Source organism: Eucalyptus grandis, chromosome 3, assembly GCF_016545825.1.
Source record: "Eucalyptus grandis isolate ANBG69807.140 chromosome 3, ASM1654582v1, whole genome shotgun sequence".
Taxonomy (NCBI): Eukaryota; Viridiplantae; Streptophyta; class Magnoliopsida; order Myrtales; family Myrtaceae; genus Eucalyptus; species Eucalyptus grandis.
Window position 1 is genome coordinate 17642879 of NC_052614.1, and position 15616 is coordinate 17658494.

A 15616-nucleotide genomic window follows, 5' to 3' on the forward strand; every position below is an offset into this window, starting at 1 on the left:
TATGTTACTTTTCTGTATTCATGGGCTTAGTTCCTTGTAAGTCATGGTCTCTCACCGTGTTACACATGATGGGTCCAAATAAAGTCATGTCTTGCTCGAAAATTTACAAAGCCCGTTGTTTCGCCGGAATTGTTTTCATAATAAAATACCTTTTTCCAAAAGTAATTATTCGACTTTTCTTTATAAAGACTAAGGTCCTGCGCTAACTTCGGACAAAGGATATCTCATACAAAAAAGGAATTGACTTCTCCAATTCATATAACTTTGTACAATCCCAAACCAAGTCAGAATTCAATCAATGATGAGGCTTGAAATTACAAACTCAATAATGCAATGACATTCGGAATTTAATCAATGACATAGCCTAAGAACATAAAGATACTGCATTGGAATTCAATCGATGACACAGTGATAGGATAAAGATACATGCCGGAATTTAATTGATAACGCGAATTTGAGAACTACAATTAAGGAAATTTAAAGTACAATGTGGGAAAGATAATTGAAAGATGATATTTGGCTTGATTTCTGGAGGGTTCTTTAATGGGTGACCAGCGGTATTTTTAATGGCTTATGGTCACTACTTTTTGATGATTCTCAGCAGTTATAATTTTCCAAATAACTTGTATCAGTTACCTCTATGTTTCTAAATCTTAAGTGCAAAAACTGCTCCATGTTTCTTGTAATCAGTGTATGTTCCACGATCTTGCTTTCAAGCAGTTACTATTCCCTTAAACAATTTGTTGTAAGAAGATGAAGAAGACGACAGGAATTGATGCGGGAGGAAATGAAGTGAGGGGAAAATCTTTTCTTCTGTTTCAGTATATCCAGTCAATGTACATAACGTGTATTATAGTACATGTTGTATGTAAACAAAAGGAAACAAAATAATATACAAAGCAGATCCGATATTAATTGATCTTGACTTGTGCAATAATATCTGGATGATTTCGTTGAATATCCTTGCGTATCTTCAACACTCCCCCTCAAGCTGGTGGCTTGTAGATATCCAAGACGTCTAGCTTGCTCAAAAGATACGCATGCTGTCCCTGACATAAGGGCTTGGTGAAGACATCTGCTGGTTGTTCTTATGTTCCAATCCCTTGTATCTTGATCATCCCTTATTGGATTTTTTCTCGAGTGAAGTGACAATCCACTTCTACATGCTTGGTTCTCTCATGCACAATAGGGTTCGACACGAGTTTGATGGCTGCATCATTGTCACAAAACAGTCTGGTCGGTCCCCTAACTTGTACTCCAAGATCTTGAAGCAATCCCCGTAACCATACTATTTCACAAGATGTTTAGACCATGGCACGATATTATGCCTCTGCCGAAGATAGAGAAACAGTCGGTTGCTTCTTTGTCTTCCATGAGAGTAAAGAGTTCCCTAATTTGATGCAGAAACCAGTTATGGATCTTCTACTCATCGGACAGGTCGCATAATCCACATCACAGTATGTAGTCATCCTCATGTCGCATTTCCTAGAAAGAAGAATCCTGAGCCCTGGACAACTCTTCAAGCACTTCACCACTTTAAGTGTTGAATTCATATGAGATTCCTTCGGTTGGTGCATAAACTGACTGAGCATCTGGACTGCATAACTTATATCTGGTCTGGTCATAGTCAAATATATGAGCTTTCCAATGAGCTTCTGATATCTCAATGGATCCTTGAGTACATGATCGGTTTGTTGAGATAAACCAGCATCATAGTCCGCCGTAGTCAGTTTAATGTTTTGCTTGATTGGATTTACAGTTGGCTTACATCCCGATAGACCTGCTTCTGATATAATCTCCATTGCAAATTTCCTCCGGCTGAGGGAAATTCCTTGGTCCGAACGTGCAATTTCGATTCCAAGGAAGTACTTTGGTGATCCCGAATCCTTAATATGGAATGTGGAGTGCAAATAGTTTTTGAACTCTTTGATTGCTATCTCATCATTGCCCATAATGAGTATATCATCTACATATATCATTAAATAGATAGATTACATACCTTTAGTTCATCTGAAAACAGCATAATCAAACTTGGACTGTTGAAAACTGGCAGCTATCAATGACTCAGCAAACTTTGCATACCACTGTCTTGAGGCTTGTTTGAGTCCATACAAGGATTTGCGGAGACGACATACTTTATCCTGCCATTGTCTCCGTAAACCTTGTGGCACTTCCATATAAATTTCCTCATCTAAATCGCCATGCAGGATCGCATTGTGGACATCCATTTGATGCAATGACCAGTCCTGAAATGCGGCTACTGAAAGAAATGAGTGGACGGTAATGTCTTTGGCCACAGGAGAGAAAGTTTCGTGGTAGTCGAAACCTTCTTGTTGTGTGAAGCCCTTTGCCACTAATCGGGCTTTGTATCTCTCGACAGATCCATTTGCACGATATTTGATCTTGTAAACCCATTTGCATCCAATCGCCTTACGTTCCGCAGGTAGGGTAACAAGATCCCATGTCTGATTATCCATCAAGGCCATTAATTCTTCTTCCATAGCCTTCTGCCAGTGCGGATCAGTGCTCGCCTCTTCAAAACTCGATGGTTCTCGCCCATTGGAAATGCCGGTAATACAACATCTATGTTCCGAAGAAAGTCTATCAAAGGAAACAAATGAGGCAACTGGGAACATAATACCTGGTGACTTCTGGACTCCGCATATGTAGTCTTTGGTCCAGGTTGGTGGACGTGTGCTACGTCCGGATCGCCTTGGTACAATTTCCCTTGGTGGCGAGTTGTTATCTGAATCCCCAACAGTACTCGAAGCTGGGGAATCGACTTCCTCCTGGTGTTGTGTTGTCACCTCAGGTGAGGGTGTCATGTCCATAGGAGTTGTAGTAGATGGCCTGATATTTGCTAATGAACGAAGTAGAACATAGTTTGGATCTTTCACAGTCTCCTCCGTCTGAATAGTATGGAAATGATCACCTTGATTTGTGTCTGATGCAGATGTGGCAAAAGGGAAAGAATTCTCCTGAAATGAAACATCTCGGCTAACCATAAATTCTCCTATGGAGGGATCAAATACCCCGTATCCCTTCTGTAGGCTGGGATATCCCATAAAGATGCAGCGACGAGCACGAGGTCCCATTTTATCTCTAGGACTTACTATGGTGGCGTAGCAAAGACACCCAAAAATCTTAAAATGTGCCAAATTTGGTTTCCTTCCATAAAGCAGCTCAAAGGGTGTGCATCCACCAAGAAGTTTACTTGGCATACAGTTTAAAGCTGCAGTTAAAACACACTCGCCCCAAAAATTGTCTGGAACGGAGGCTTGAAATTTCAAAGCCCGCGCCACTTCTAACAGATAATGATGCTTTCGTTCTACCACCCCATTTTGTTGTGGTGTATAGACACATGTGCTTTCATGCAGTATCCCATGTGACGAGAAAAAGGCAGCACATTCATGATTGAAGAATTCACTTCCATTATCTGTCTGTATTTTTCGAACATTTTTCCCAAATTGGGTCTTTGACAAGGAAAGAAAAGTCTTTAGATGAGACAAAACTTGAGTCTTACTTTGCATGAGAAAGAGCCATGTGGCTCTGGAATGATCATCTACGATTGTGAGAAAGAATCGAGACCCGTCATGGTTTAATGTATGGTATGGCCCCCAGACATCGACATGCAACAAAGAAAAAATATCATTTGAACGATGTTGTCTTAGTGGAAAAGGTGTTCGTGATTGTTTCGCAAGTGGGAAAATAGGACATTGGGAATAAGGAAGAGAAGAGCTGTGACCCAATCTTGAGTGCAAAATGAAATTCTTATCATTGGTAGTCAGATTACACAATGATTTATTACAAGAGAGTAAATCAAGTTTTTTGGGTGAATTTCTCCAAAAAAAACAATCCTTCAGAGAGATTACCCCAGCTCATTAGTTTCCCAGTCGAAATGGCCTGAAATAGACAGATATCAGCATTGAAAAATACTTGGCACGAATTTTCTTGATAGGCTCTGGACACAGAGATAAGATTAAATTGGAAATCCGGAATATAAAGAACATTTTTTAGGGTAATTTGTGGGCTAAGAGTAACATCCTAGTTAGGGTGACATGAGTGATATTGCTATTTGGCAGTTGCACAATAATAGGATTTGCTGAATCTTCATGAATATCAAAAAATAATCTCTTATTGCATGCAATATGATCACTCGCTCCCGAGTCAATAATCCAGGCATTTCTCGATATGCTATTTGTCGGGCAATGATAAATACTCGTAAAACTGCTCCCCCTTTTTGGAACTTCCATTTTTGCAAAGCTTGCATCAATTGTTGATATTCTCCATATGTGATGGGTTGGTTGACATCTGTGGATGATGTAGACTGGTAAGCTGCTGTTGAAATCTCCTTTCCCTTCCTTTCAGGTCTCTCGTGTAATTTCCAGCAATTGTCAATAGTGTGGTGGGGCATTTTACAATAATCACAAAACAACTTCCCTCTATTTTTAAAATTCGGCCCAATCGGCCCATAATTTTTCGAATAATTTGGACTGCTGGATCCTTTTAAGCTGGGCGCATCTCCACCGTTGAGATCAATTGAGTGCCGCGCTCTTTTCCGACCGTCAGATTGCTGGAGTCGATCTTGACCGTCTACCGAGCCCTTAAAAGGCCCATTCGGCTCCGCGAACCCTAGCGCCCTCTTTTGCTCTCCGAACCCTAGCGCCCCCTTTTGCTCTCCGAACCCTAGCGATGTCGCCTCTCTTCCTTTGGCTAGGGTTTTCTACCCCTTTTCGATTTTCGCCGCCAGTGCTAGGGCTTCGAAGGTCTTGCCGTCGGTTGCGGTGAGCCTCTGGTTTTCCTCTTGCACCGCGAGCTGAAAGATTTGGCCAATTGGGTGAGCCGGTTCCATCGCCAGGATCTGCGATTTGAAGTGAAGGTAAGAATCGTTGAGAATCAATAAGAAACGGGTCGCTTTCTCTCGGTCATTTATTGCTCTGTCTTGTTGGAGCGTTGCCTCCGATCCTTCGAGTTTCTCCTCTGCCGCTTCTAGCTTGTTCCAGAGGGCAGAGAGCTTGTTGAAGCACGTCGTCACTGACATGTTTCCCTGCTTCAACTCGCTGAGGGCTTGGTGCAGTGAGAAAATCTTTGCTCTATTGAGTTTCCCGTACATTTCTTGAATGTTTTGCTAGATTGTTTTTGAATCCTCTGTGGGGGGTAAACCTGTTGCGATTTCTGGGCTAATGCAATTACCTATCCACGTTCTCACTAATTGGTTGCATTTTTTCCATTGTCTCGCTATCTTCTCATCGGTCGGAATCGGGATAGTTCCGTTGATGAAACCTTCTTTATCTTTTGTGACGAGCGCTCTCTGAAACTCTCGTGCCCAGCTTGAGTAGTTTTCAGGTCCTGTGAGAGGGTGACTAATAAGTCGCAACTCGGGCCCGTCGGAGTTTAGAGACATACAAGGCATCACCGGGTTCTGGGCGACCCATGGCGGCTGCCAAAGGGATTGGCAGGAAGTTGGGTGGAAAACCCGAGTAAGGGTTTCCTTGTTGACCTTGATTGAAGGTGCCCTGAGTCCTCACATGTGAATCGCCTAACCCGTTAGGGTTTTTGCCCGCATTAGACGACTCGATTGCTTCTGAGCGGTCCGCCCCGTTCGCGGCTAGTGGACCATTTTGAGTTTGACTTCCTGAGAATGATGCATTTGGATTTCTTCCATAGTATATCGGCATTGGTACCCACTGGTAGGAGGTCCTCGAATGGGAATACCCCAAATTGGGTTGCCATGGAAAAATTTGCCCCATTGCAGGCTGATCAGTTCGACCTATGATGTTATGCACTTGATATTGTGCTTCTGAGGTCACTGGATCCACAGGTAATTGAGGTTGATTGTCAGCCATGACGGTATGAAAGTCTCCCTCTTTTCTTTTCCTTCATCTGATTCAATATGATTTCCTCAAGGTGCTGATTCTTGCACTGGAGTGCTAATGCGTTTTGTAGGTTAGCTAGATTCTCTCCGTAGATGATCAGAAGACCAGAAAAGGATAAAACAAGGTAGAAGAAGCGGATTAAAGATGCGTGACCCGCTCTGATACCATGTAAGAAGATGAAGAAGACGATAGGAATTGATGCGGGAGGAAATGAAGTGAGGGGAAAATCTTTTCTTCTATTTCAGTATATCCAGTCAATGTACATAATGTGTATTATAGTACATGTTGTATGTAAACAAAAGGAAACCAAAATAATATACAAATCAGATCCGATATTAATTGATCTTGACTTGTGCAATAATATTTGGATGATTTTGTTGAATGTCCTTGCGTATCTTCAACATTTGTGTCTTTGATCTCAACTGATTTCTTAGATGACTCAGACTGTGTAACTATTCCTGCAAAATCGTATGTCTTTGGACTCATTGATCTCAAATTTCAGAGCAGCTAATTAATATTCTTTATATATATATATATATTAATAATAATCATATTAGGTAATACTTGTTGTCTATCGCCATATTTCGACAACTGGACACATGGCAACGATGAATAACATCGTCGGTCAGCATACATTGATCCATATACTTGTCGATAAGTTGGCATGTTTGTTTTAGCACTCAGCCATGCACATGACTATCTATACTCGTCTCATGTGTTGTCGACATGTTTCCTATTCTTTATGACTTTTTCCTTCGAAAATGATCTTTCAATTTTTGGCTTAATGGGCTTGCTCTAGTCGACCTTCCTTTAAGATTGTCGATAAAAGAAAGTTTTACCCTAAGTTCGAAGTGTAAGCAAGCTGTGCCGATGCAAGCCTCATACTCTTTTGAATTTCCTTATATTGACAAACATAAATATAAGCTCTCGGAGAAGGGTCCTTTCAACTGCTCTATGATCACCCAAATTATTCACAGTTGGCACTTCTCCGACGTTGATGAATTCCAACCTGCTCTTGGTTGTACAATGCAATGGACTACATGATGGGTTTCTGTAGTCTTTGATTCTTCTTACAAAGAGGCCACTAAATCCGCGCCCGCCCAATAAAAATCACTTCATAGTCATACTCATGTTAAACCCAAGGCTGCTAACGAAAGAGGGAAGAAGACCCTAAATCCTATTAAACCGTCCAGTCAACAAGCATCGAAAAAAGATTCATCAATAGACGAAGAAATCGAAAGGATGTTTTCAGAGGACACTACGACTCAGTCTTCTTCCGAAGTTTTCGAAAAAGAATACCAAAGGGAAATTCAACAAAGGCAATTGTCTTGCCTTACACTCCTTGCCTTTGTTTCTATATTTTCCTAAATCATCTCTTCCTCTCAATAGGTGCCTCTCAACCGGTCAGACATGTTCCTCCAGTCACTGGAATGTCCCCATTTATTGAATCCGTGCTTTTTAAGAGGAGGAAGAAGTGGATGCTATTATATTTCGTTGGTACGTCCATAATGGGATGTGATTAAGACACACCAGTTTGTCTTGATGTGACATAATAGATAGACACATTTCAAAAATGTGTGAGGGAAGTTATGGGTGCGCATGCACTCTTCTACTTGTTCTTTGAAGCTCAAGCACATGCTCCTCCCAAGCCGCAATAAATCTCTCTCTCTCTCTCTCTCTCTCTCTCCCCAAGTAATTTCTTCTTCTTTAGAATAATTTTTTTTAAGTCTCAAAAGAAGTGCGACTTATCTAGGCTCCAATAAAAACCCCCGTTTTCACACAATTATTTATAGCAAATGTGAATCTCTCTCTCTCTCTCTCTCTCTCCAAGTAATTTCTTCTTCTTTAGAATAATTTTTTAAGGTCACATTTCAAAAGAAATGCGACTTTATCTAGGCTCCAATAAAAACCCCCGTTTTTACTCTTTTTTTTGCTCGCCAAGTCTTCACCCCCTAAAACACTCATGAATGTATGAACACAAGAAATCCTCACAAGCAACAAAATCAACATCAACTTTATCTTTTGACTAAAAAAAAACATATGCTTTATCTTTCTATATCTTCAGTTTTCTCGATTTTTTTTTTTTTTTTTTTTGTGTGTGTGGGTTTCTCTCTCTTTTTTTCTCCAATCAATTTGTCTTAATCACATGGAGGACCTTGACCCATGAAGACCTTAACTACTTCAACTTCTTTTGACTTCCATCCGTTCAAATGGTCTAATCATGCCACTGTTTGTGCAAAGCTATTCAATTTTCATAATTTGATTGAACTCAATTATTAAAGTAATGAAATTTTTTAAGCTATCGTGTCCTTTTTTCCTTTTTAAACTAGGAATTTCTTGACTTACCTTTTCAGTCTTCATGGGTTTAGTTCCTCGTGAGTCATGGCCTCTTGCCGTTTTTCATGTGATGGGCCTAAATAAAGTCATGCCCCACTTGAAAATTTGCTAAATCTATACTTTTATGACGGAGGGCCTTAGATAAAAATTTAGGCCAAACCCCTGATTTGAGTGCGGATCGCCTCTACTTCTATAATTCACTGGAAAAAGTCGTAGCTCATAATCATATGCGCTCTATTGTTATGCCACCTATTCTATAACTATTTTACCTCGAGCACTTCTAACATTAGTATATGTAATGTTTTAATTAATTACAACTTGATATATAAGAGACAAGAACAAGCTAAACTTATTGTTGAAATGTAGTTTGACTTTTTAATTTATTAGTCAAATGAAAAAAAAACAACATAAAGAAAGTTCTTTCATAAATAATTACTCAATTATACATTAAGCCACATACTCTGAAATTAATTTGCCTTGATGCCCTTGTAATGTGTAACTAATTTTTACTTTGATACAACTTACCATAAGAGACAAGAACGAGCTAAATTCATTATGGAAGAATTTAAATTGATTTTTTTTTATTAGTATAAAGGACTACATAAATAATGTTCTGAGTGTTTGGCTAATTGGAGTTGCAGCCGAGAGGACTGGACCCCTGTCCTCGACTATGAGATTTACGCACAAGATCACTTAGCTAACGAGAGTTCTGTCATGAGTTACAGATAAAAAATATGGCCCAAGTTACTAGAAAAGGCTGAGCAAGACAGGGTGAAGCTAAAATCCGCTAAGTGATGGGAGTTGTTGGTTGGCAAACATGGAGAGTGGACAAGGTGATTGGCAACTGCCAACAGCAGGCACGAAGAAAAATTACTAAGTCCCGAGACATGAGTGTCGTAAGTGAAGTTCAGTTTAGTCAGCCGATAGACCATGAATACATTTTATCGGCAACGAGCAGAGCACCAAATAACGATTGACGATATCGGATGCAATTCACTTGAGCGGGTCAATGTGCTTGTTAGACTGATATGATGCGAAGGTAGTGGAGCCATAAACTTCGGAAGCCACTAAATATAGAGGTTGAGAAACGTGGGCTGTTATAACTCAGAAAGAGGGGTTGCAAGCTACCGAAGAAACCGTCAAGGTGGGGGCGAGAAATGAAACCATGGTGGTCGATAGTAGATTTTTGGTAAGTGTTCGTTAATTCACGTTAGAATTATAGGAGGCACGTTAGACGTTATTTGTTTCTTTATAACTATTTTTAATTATCACTAGTAGCTTTAAATATTAGGATAATAATTCAAGCAAGTGACCATTAATCAATCAATAAATACCAATTGTTCCAATTTTGTTTTCCTGTCATCTTCACGTTCTAGTGCCCTTTTACATGGCTTACCACAATTGCCTCCAGTTTTTGTACATTTAATTTTTTTTTCATCAATAGGTGTTTCTTATCTAAGAATTAACAAATGACCCTTCACATCCATTGAAAATTTCTACATCGATCTATATTTCAAAGGTGCTTTGTTGATACTTTCGGGGAAACAATCACCCATATTTCCACAACATCGGTTGCTGCGAGCTAGTTCCAAATCTACTAGTTCAATTTTCACTTCCGATTCTTCAGAACTACAAGGTCAATTATATGTTCCGCCTGTGGAGCCGATCGTCCTCACTCGTGCATATAAAATCACCACATAAGATTGCCTTAAGTTAACATCCGATGATGATGTATAAGTATTTTACATAAAAATTATTTTCCCCCCATAGAATAGAATTTGCAAGCTCGAAAGTTGCAGGTATTAGCATCTTCAACTTAATTACTAGAGAATGAGATTATCACAGATACAAAAAGAAGTTCAAAAAAAAAAAAAAAAAAATCCAGAGTTAGAAAATGAAAAGAAAAGTCGATGATGTGAGACTCGTGAATTTAGTAGATGCGCGAAGTACTACTAGGCCCGGCCCTTTTAAAATCTTCAAACGAACAAGAGCCCAAAGGGCCCAAAACAAGTGAGGCAGTCTTCCCCTTCCTCCGGCAAGGGTTTCGCATCAGTTTTTTCCATTACCGTCGATCGCTTCCCTGTTCGGCAGCAGTGACCATGAAGATTCGTTCCTCGGTAAAGAAGATGTGCGAGCTCTGCAAGAGCGTGTAGGATTGACCACTGTTGACAGCCCTTCCTTAACGTTAGTATAAGAATTGCATGCTCGGTACGAAAATATATGATTTTGGGTCATAACTATTGCGTGCGAGGTATAGATCCCAAGAGAGGCCATCAAGAGCCTAAAACTTGAGATGAGTAAGCTCGCGACTCCTCCAAGATTCTGGCAGGACAAAAATCCGCTCGACGGCATGCGCTCATGGGTACCACTGTCCCAAGTAAACTCCAGATCATTGACCGAGCTACTTGTTGGGCCCGCCCATGCCAAAAGCATAATTTGTTGGGATTTAGTTAACCAATTTCCTTCTTAAACCAGTGCATCAAGAGCTCTTAGGTGCTAATGTTGACTCGACCATCCAAGACCTACGCCTAGATATGCCATTAATTGGTCTAGTTGTAAGCTGGTTCAAGTTTCCAACCATCTAAAAAGGGGGAAGACGAATGATCCTCCACTTCGATCCACTCGGTCAAATCGCAACCCAAACAATAAACATGATTCAAATTAGTTCGGGTCGAGTTTTTTGTTTTTGGTTTGTTTTTTACCCCTGGTCACAAGGTAAAGTTAGTAAACCAGCGGGCTCATCATTGTTATGGCCTACCGTCATATATTTACAGAAGTAATTGTCCCATTAACATGATGTTTTTCAACTTGATAAAAGATGACATGTCCTAAATCCTGCAAGTAGCATGCAATTGTTGATTTAACACAACTTCAAACTTTCAGTAAAATAGAATGCAAATAAATTAATAAACAAATAATAGAAACTGATGCATAGATACTTTTCTCCTTTGGATCACAAAAGATGCATTCATCAGCCGTAAGTATAAGTTTCAAATAGATTTTAGTGAGTAGAGTGGCAATAACTACAAAAGCACAATCATCATTAGCCAAAGCCTCCTCACGAGGAAAGGAAAACCAAGTGCATTGGGATTCACCAATGGAAGAGCGCAGATATAACGGCAGCAAACTAAGGAGGGGCAGAGTCTTCCCATTCTCACTGACATTGAACATAAGATGAAAAACTGAACAGAAATTAGCTGAATAGTGTTGATCTCAAAGGAAAACCAAAATAATGTTCATCTCGCCCCAAAATAATATTCATCTCAAAGGAATCCATGAAGTTGCTGACTTCCTCCCAATTGACTCCCCAGTCTCACCGCCAATACAAATCTTCGCTGGACGATGAGCCATGTGCGTGTCACGTGCCATTAGTTGCACCACGGACAGGGGCATTTTTGTCCTAAAGAAGTGTCTCGAGGCCTCTCGCTCCGCTTTCTTAGCTGTTCGTGTCACTCTCCCATCAATGACTATATGTCTTCTCTCACCTTGCCTCCCGCTCTCCTCACCGACTGCCATGCTCTCATCGACACTGCCGCTTCCGGCTGCGGCGCATTCTCGGAGCTCATCCGTTGAGTCGAGTCCTTGGCCTCTTCTCTCCGCTTCCCCCTTGGCCTCACTAGAGGCTACTTTGCCCTAATAATCTCCCCTACTCTGCTCGACGTTCCAGTCCTCTACCTCTCTCTATTCTCAATGGGCGTCGTAGTTTTGCAATCTACCTGCACCACGCCGGAGATTATCCACCTAATCTAACTCTCATGATCCTCGATTGCGTTTGCCACGTCCAAAACCACTTGAAAAGTCCCCTCCCCTGTTTCGGAACGGTTCTCATTGACTCGCTGGAGTCCGAGTCCCCAACGACTGCAATAGCTCAAACTGGCCTTCCCAACCGAATCAATGTCTCGCAATCGGACAATCCAGCAATCTTGTACTTGTTGGAGACGGCAATGGGAAAAATGAAGGGCATGGTGATGATCCACCGGAATTTAATTGAATCAATTTGATTTACTCAAGAAATTTTGGAAAATTTGATCAGTGGTGTCCCTCTCTCCCCCAAAGCAATTTTTTGGGGGTAAAATTTCTAGCTTATAAATCGTTTTTGGAGAAGATCACATTACGAAAGAAGCGACTCAGCTAGGCTCCACTAAAAGATCCCGCGTTCTCGAACAACTTTTGGATTGAGTTCACTACTGTGGGTCTTCCTCTCTTTTAGTTCACCCAGTGGTCACCTCCCTAGACACTCATGAGTGTATGAACACGCAAAATTCCCATAAACAACAATTTCAACATCAGCAATATCTTTCTTTTGCCCCGGTTTTCTCGGAGAGTTCTTTTTGTGTGCTTCCCTCTTTTTCTTTTTCCAATCAATGCCTTAATCATGTGGAGGGCCTTGACCATGAAGTCCCTAATTTTTTCACCTTCTTTTCAATTCCACCCTTCAAATAGTCTAATTATGTTAGTTTTAGTGCAAAGGGATTCACTTTCATAATCTAATTGAAATCATTATTCAAGTAAATGACAATCTTGGATTCACTTGGAAGGAGTCATCGTGCTATTTTGTCTTCCATTTTTTTTAGAAGTCGATTCCCTTCTTCTTTTTTCTTTTTAACCGATAAGCTCTTGACTTACCTTTTCAGTCTCATGGGCCTAGTTCGTCGTGAGTGGTCTCTCACTGTGTTACACATGACGGGCTCCAATAAAGTCCTGTCCCACTCGAAAATTTTCAAAACGTATACTTCTATGATACAGGGATTTAGGAAAAAAAAATTTAGGCCTGACCTTCAATTGGAGTCCGGATATTTTCTACTTCTACAATCCATTGAAAAAAGTTGTAACTCGTAATCTTTTAATGTAATGCTTATATGATATATCACAACGTATAAAAATATAAAAAAATTTATGATTATCTACTATCTTTCTCTCATTTCATAAAAACTGCATGCGGAAGCGGGGGCAAGGACAATACGGGGAAGAGAAGCATGAAATTATAATAAAAGAAAAAGGATGCACACCCTAAGCAATCAACAGCAGGACTTTCAGTGCACAATAGTCTTGCTTATTTTTTGGAAAAAAAAATCTTATTAATCTCGACCATTAAAAAAGTAAAGTTGACATGAGACCCACATAATTGGATCTTGTAAGTGAGTACTCAAGAGCACTGTTTACTTATATACAATACAAGAATCTTTTTTATTTTTGGTATACTAATTAGACATATTTAGTATTGTGACATATTTAGTATTATCATACACGCTCATGCCTTTAGACTACAAGAAAAATCAACGTCATTCATGGCTAATTTTTTCCAACTTGTCTTGCTGATACAGTTCCAGCACCACAAAATTGCCTTATGATTTCTTCCTTGGGATGGGTCCTTTCGTACACAGAAAATAGCACTTTTTTGTCCAATAACACGGAATTGCTCTATACGGAATTAGTCTCGCGGATTACGAAAGGAATTTCTTTTTTATTTCTTTTTATTTGGAAGTGTTCTAAAAAATAAGACAAAATGATTTATATCTCTTTTGAGAAACAATTACCAGATGGTGTAGAGATTCCGTTGACTAAAAATTTCTAAATGTGACACCGATATATAAACCCGCGATTCCACCAACTAGGGAGGAGCTCACTATAATGCCCTGTGAGTCCATGAAAAGGAAAAAGAAGGTCGGGATCACCTCGTGCATGTAATGAGATGGATTTAACATAATGCTACAACTCAATTAGTTGTTGATTATACAAGCTGAGTCTGCGTAATCGTCTAACCAGCAAAATATCTCACATTTAGGGTGTGTTTGTTTCACGAAAAACGTAACGTTTTTGGAAAATGTTTTTCAAGAAACCATTTTCCAGGAAAACGGTTAGTTTTCCTTTGTTTGGTGATACGTGACTGAAAATATTTTTTGGTGTTTGGATTGCATTTGAAAAATGATTGAAGGTGTAGAAGATACTAACGAAAAGGAAGAGGAGGGAGCAAAGCCAACGGGAGCGCAGGAGGGGCTAGGGTAGGAGGAGGCGGTGGTGCCGAAAGGGAGGGGGCGAAGGAGAAGGAGAGAGGGGAGGAGGAGTTAGGGTTTACATTCATAGGCAAAAAAAGAAAAGAGAAAACAAGAAAAAAGAAAAGAAAATATATAATAATAACAAATTCAAAATTTTTAATTAGAAATTCCTTTTAATAATAAATTTTTCATTAAGCAAAGACCTTAAAACATTTTGGAAAACGTTTTCCGGTTCTTTCAAAAGGCAAATCGTTTTCCTGAATTTAAGCTTTGGAAAGAAAACATTTTCAGTTGACTAAGAAAACATTTTCTGTCGACTCATTTTTCTAAATGAACCAAATGCTGGAAAATAAGGAAAACGTTTTCCCGGAAATTGTTTTTCGCAAAACAAACACACCCTTACTATCAATCCATTTTCAGTTACCTCGATAATGCAATATTCACATACAATAGATTATGTGGTCATTGTTGATATATTAAATGTCCAAATATGCTTGTAGCTCCATCCGAATCGGTATAAAAAGTCTCACCCAATTCCAATCTTCCATAAAATGTGTGCATATAATCTTGGGTAAAAGTTATCAAAAACCCCAAACTTTACTTACCATTTGAATATGGAGCATTGTTGGCCTAGAATTTATTAACGTGACACCAAAAGAATAAAATTTATGTGAAATGTTAAAAGCCATTAATTTAAGGGGAGAGATAAAAGTGGCTTGGGTGGAGGATAACGATTTGATAATTTTTAAGCAAAAAGTAGTATGGAGAAATCTAGTTTAAGGAAATTATTTTGAAAACGATTTATTTTAGAGTTACCTTTCTAGACGAATAAAAAAGAAAAAGCCTCCTGCAGACTTTGTATAACAAAATCCTATATAATCTCCCAATTTATACGCTCTTGTCTGACTTATGTAAATTAGCAGTGTATAAGAGAATGAAAGCAAGTCAAGTCAAGTTTAGCCAATCTTGGATCTCTCAAATTTTAATGAAAGCGTGTAGATAGGTTCGAAGCACATTCCTTAAGTAGTACTGACATGCGACATGACACGACTCGATACGTCATTTCTAAAAAATAAAAGATTCTAATACGTTTGGACATGTTATATATTAAATCAATATTTTAATTTTTAATTAATTTAATTCAAATTCATTAATTAAAAAAGAGCCTACAATGAATTTACACTAATAATATTAATAAATCAATTCATTGAAAATTCGAAAGACATATTCATAATTAATGCGTATCCATGTTTGGAAACATGTTTTTAACTTTAATAAAAATTAGTGATGAAACTAATGACTAATAAAAAATTAGAATCAATTTATTTAAATAAATCCATAATCTTTTACTACCAAAATTTATTATTATTCAAAATTTAAAATTTTTATTTTTTAAAATTATTTTTT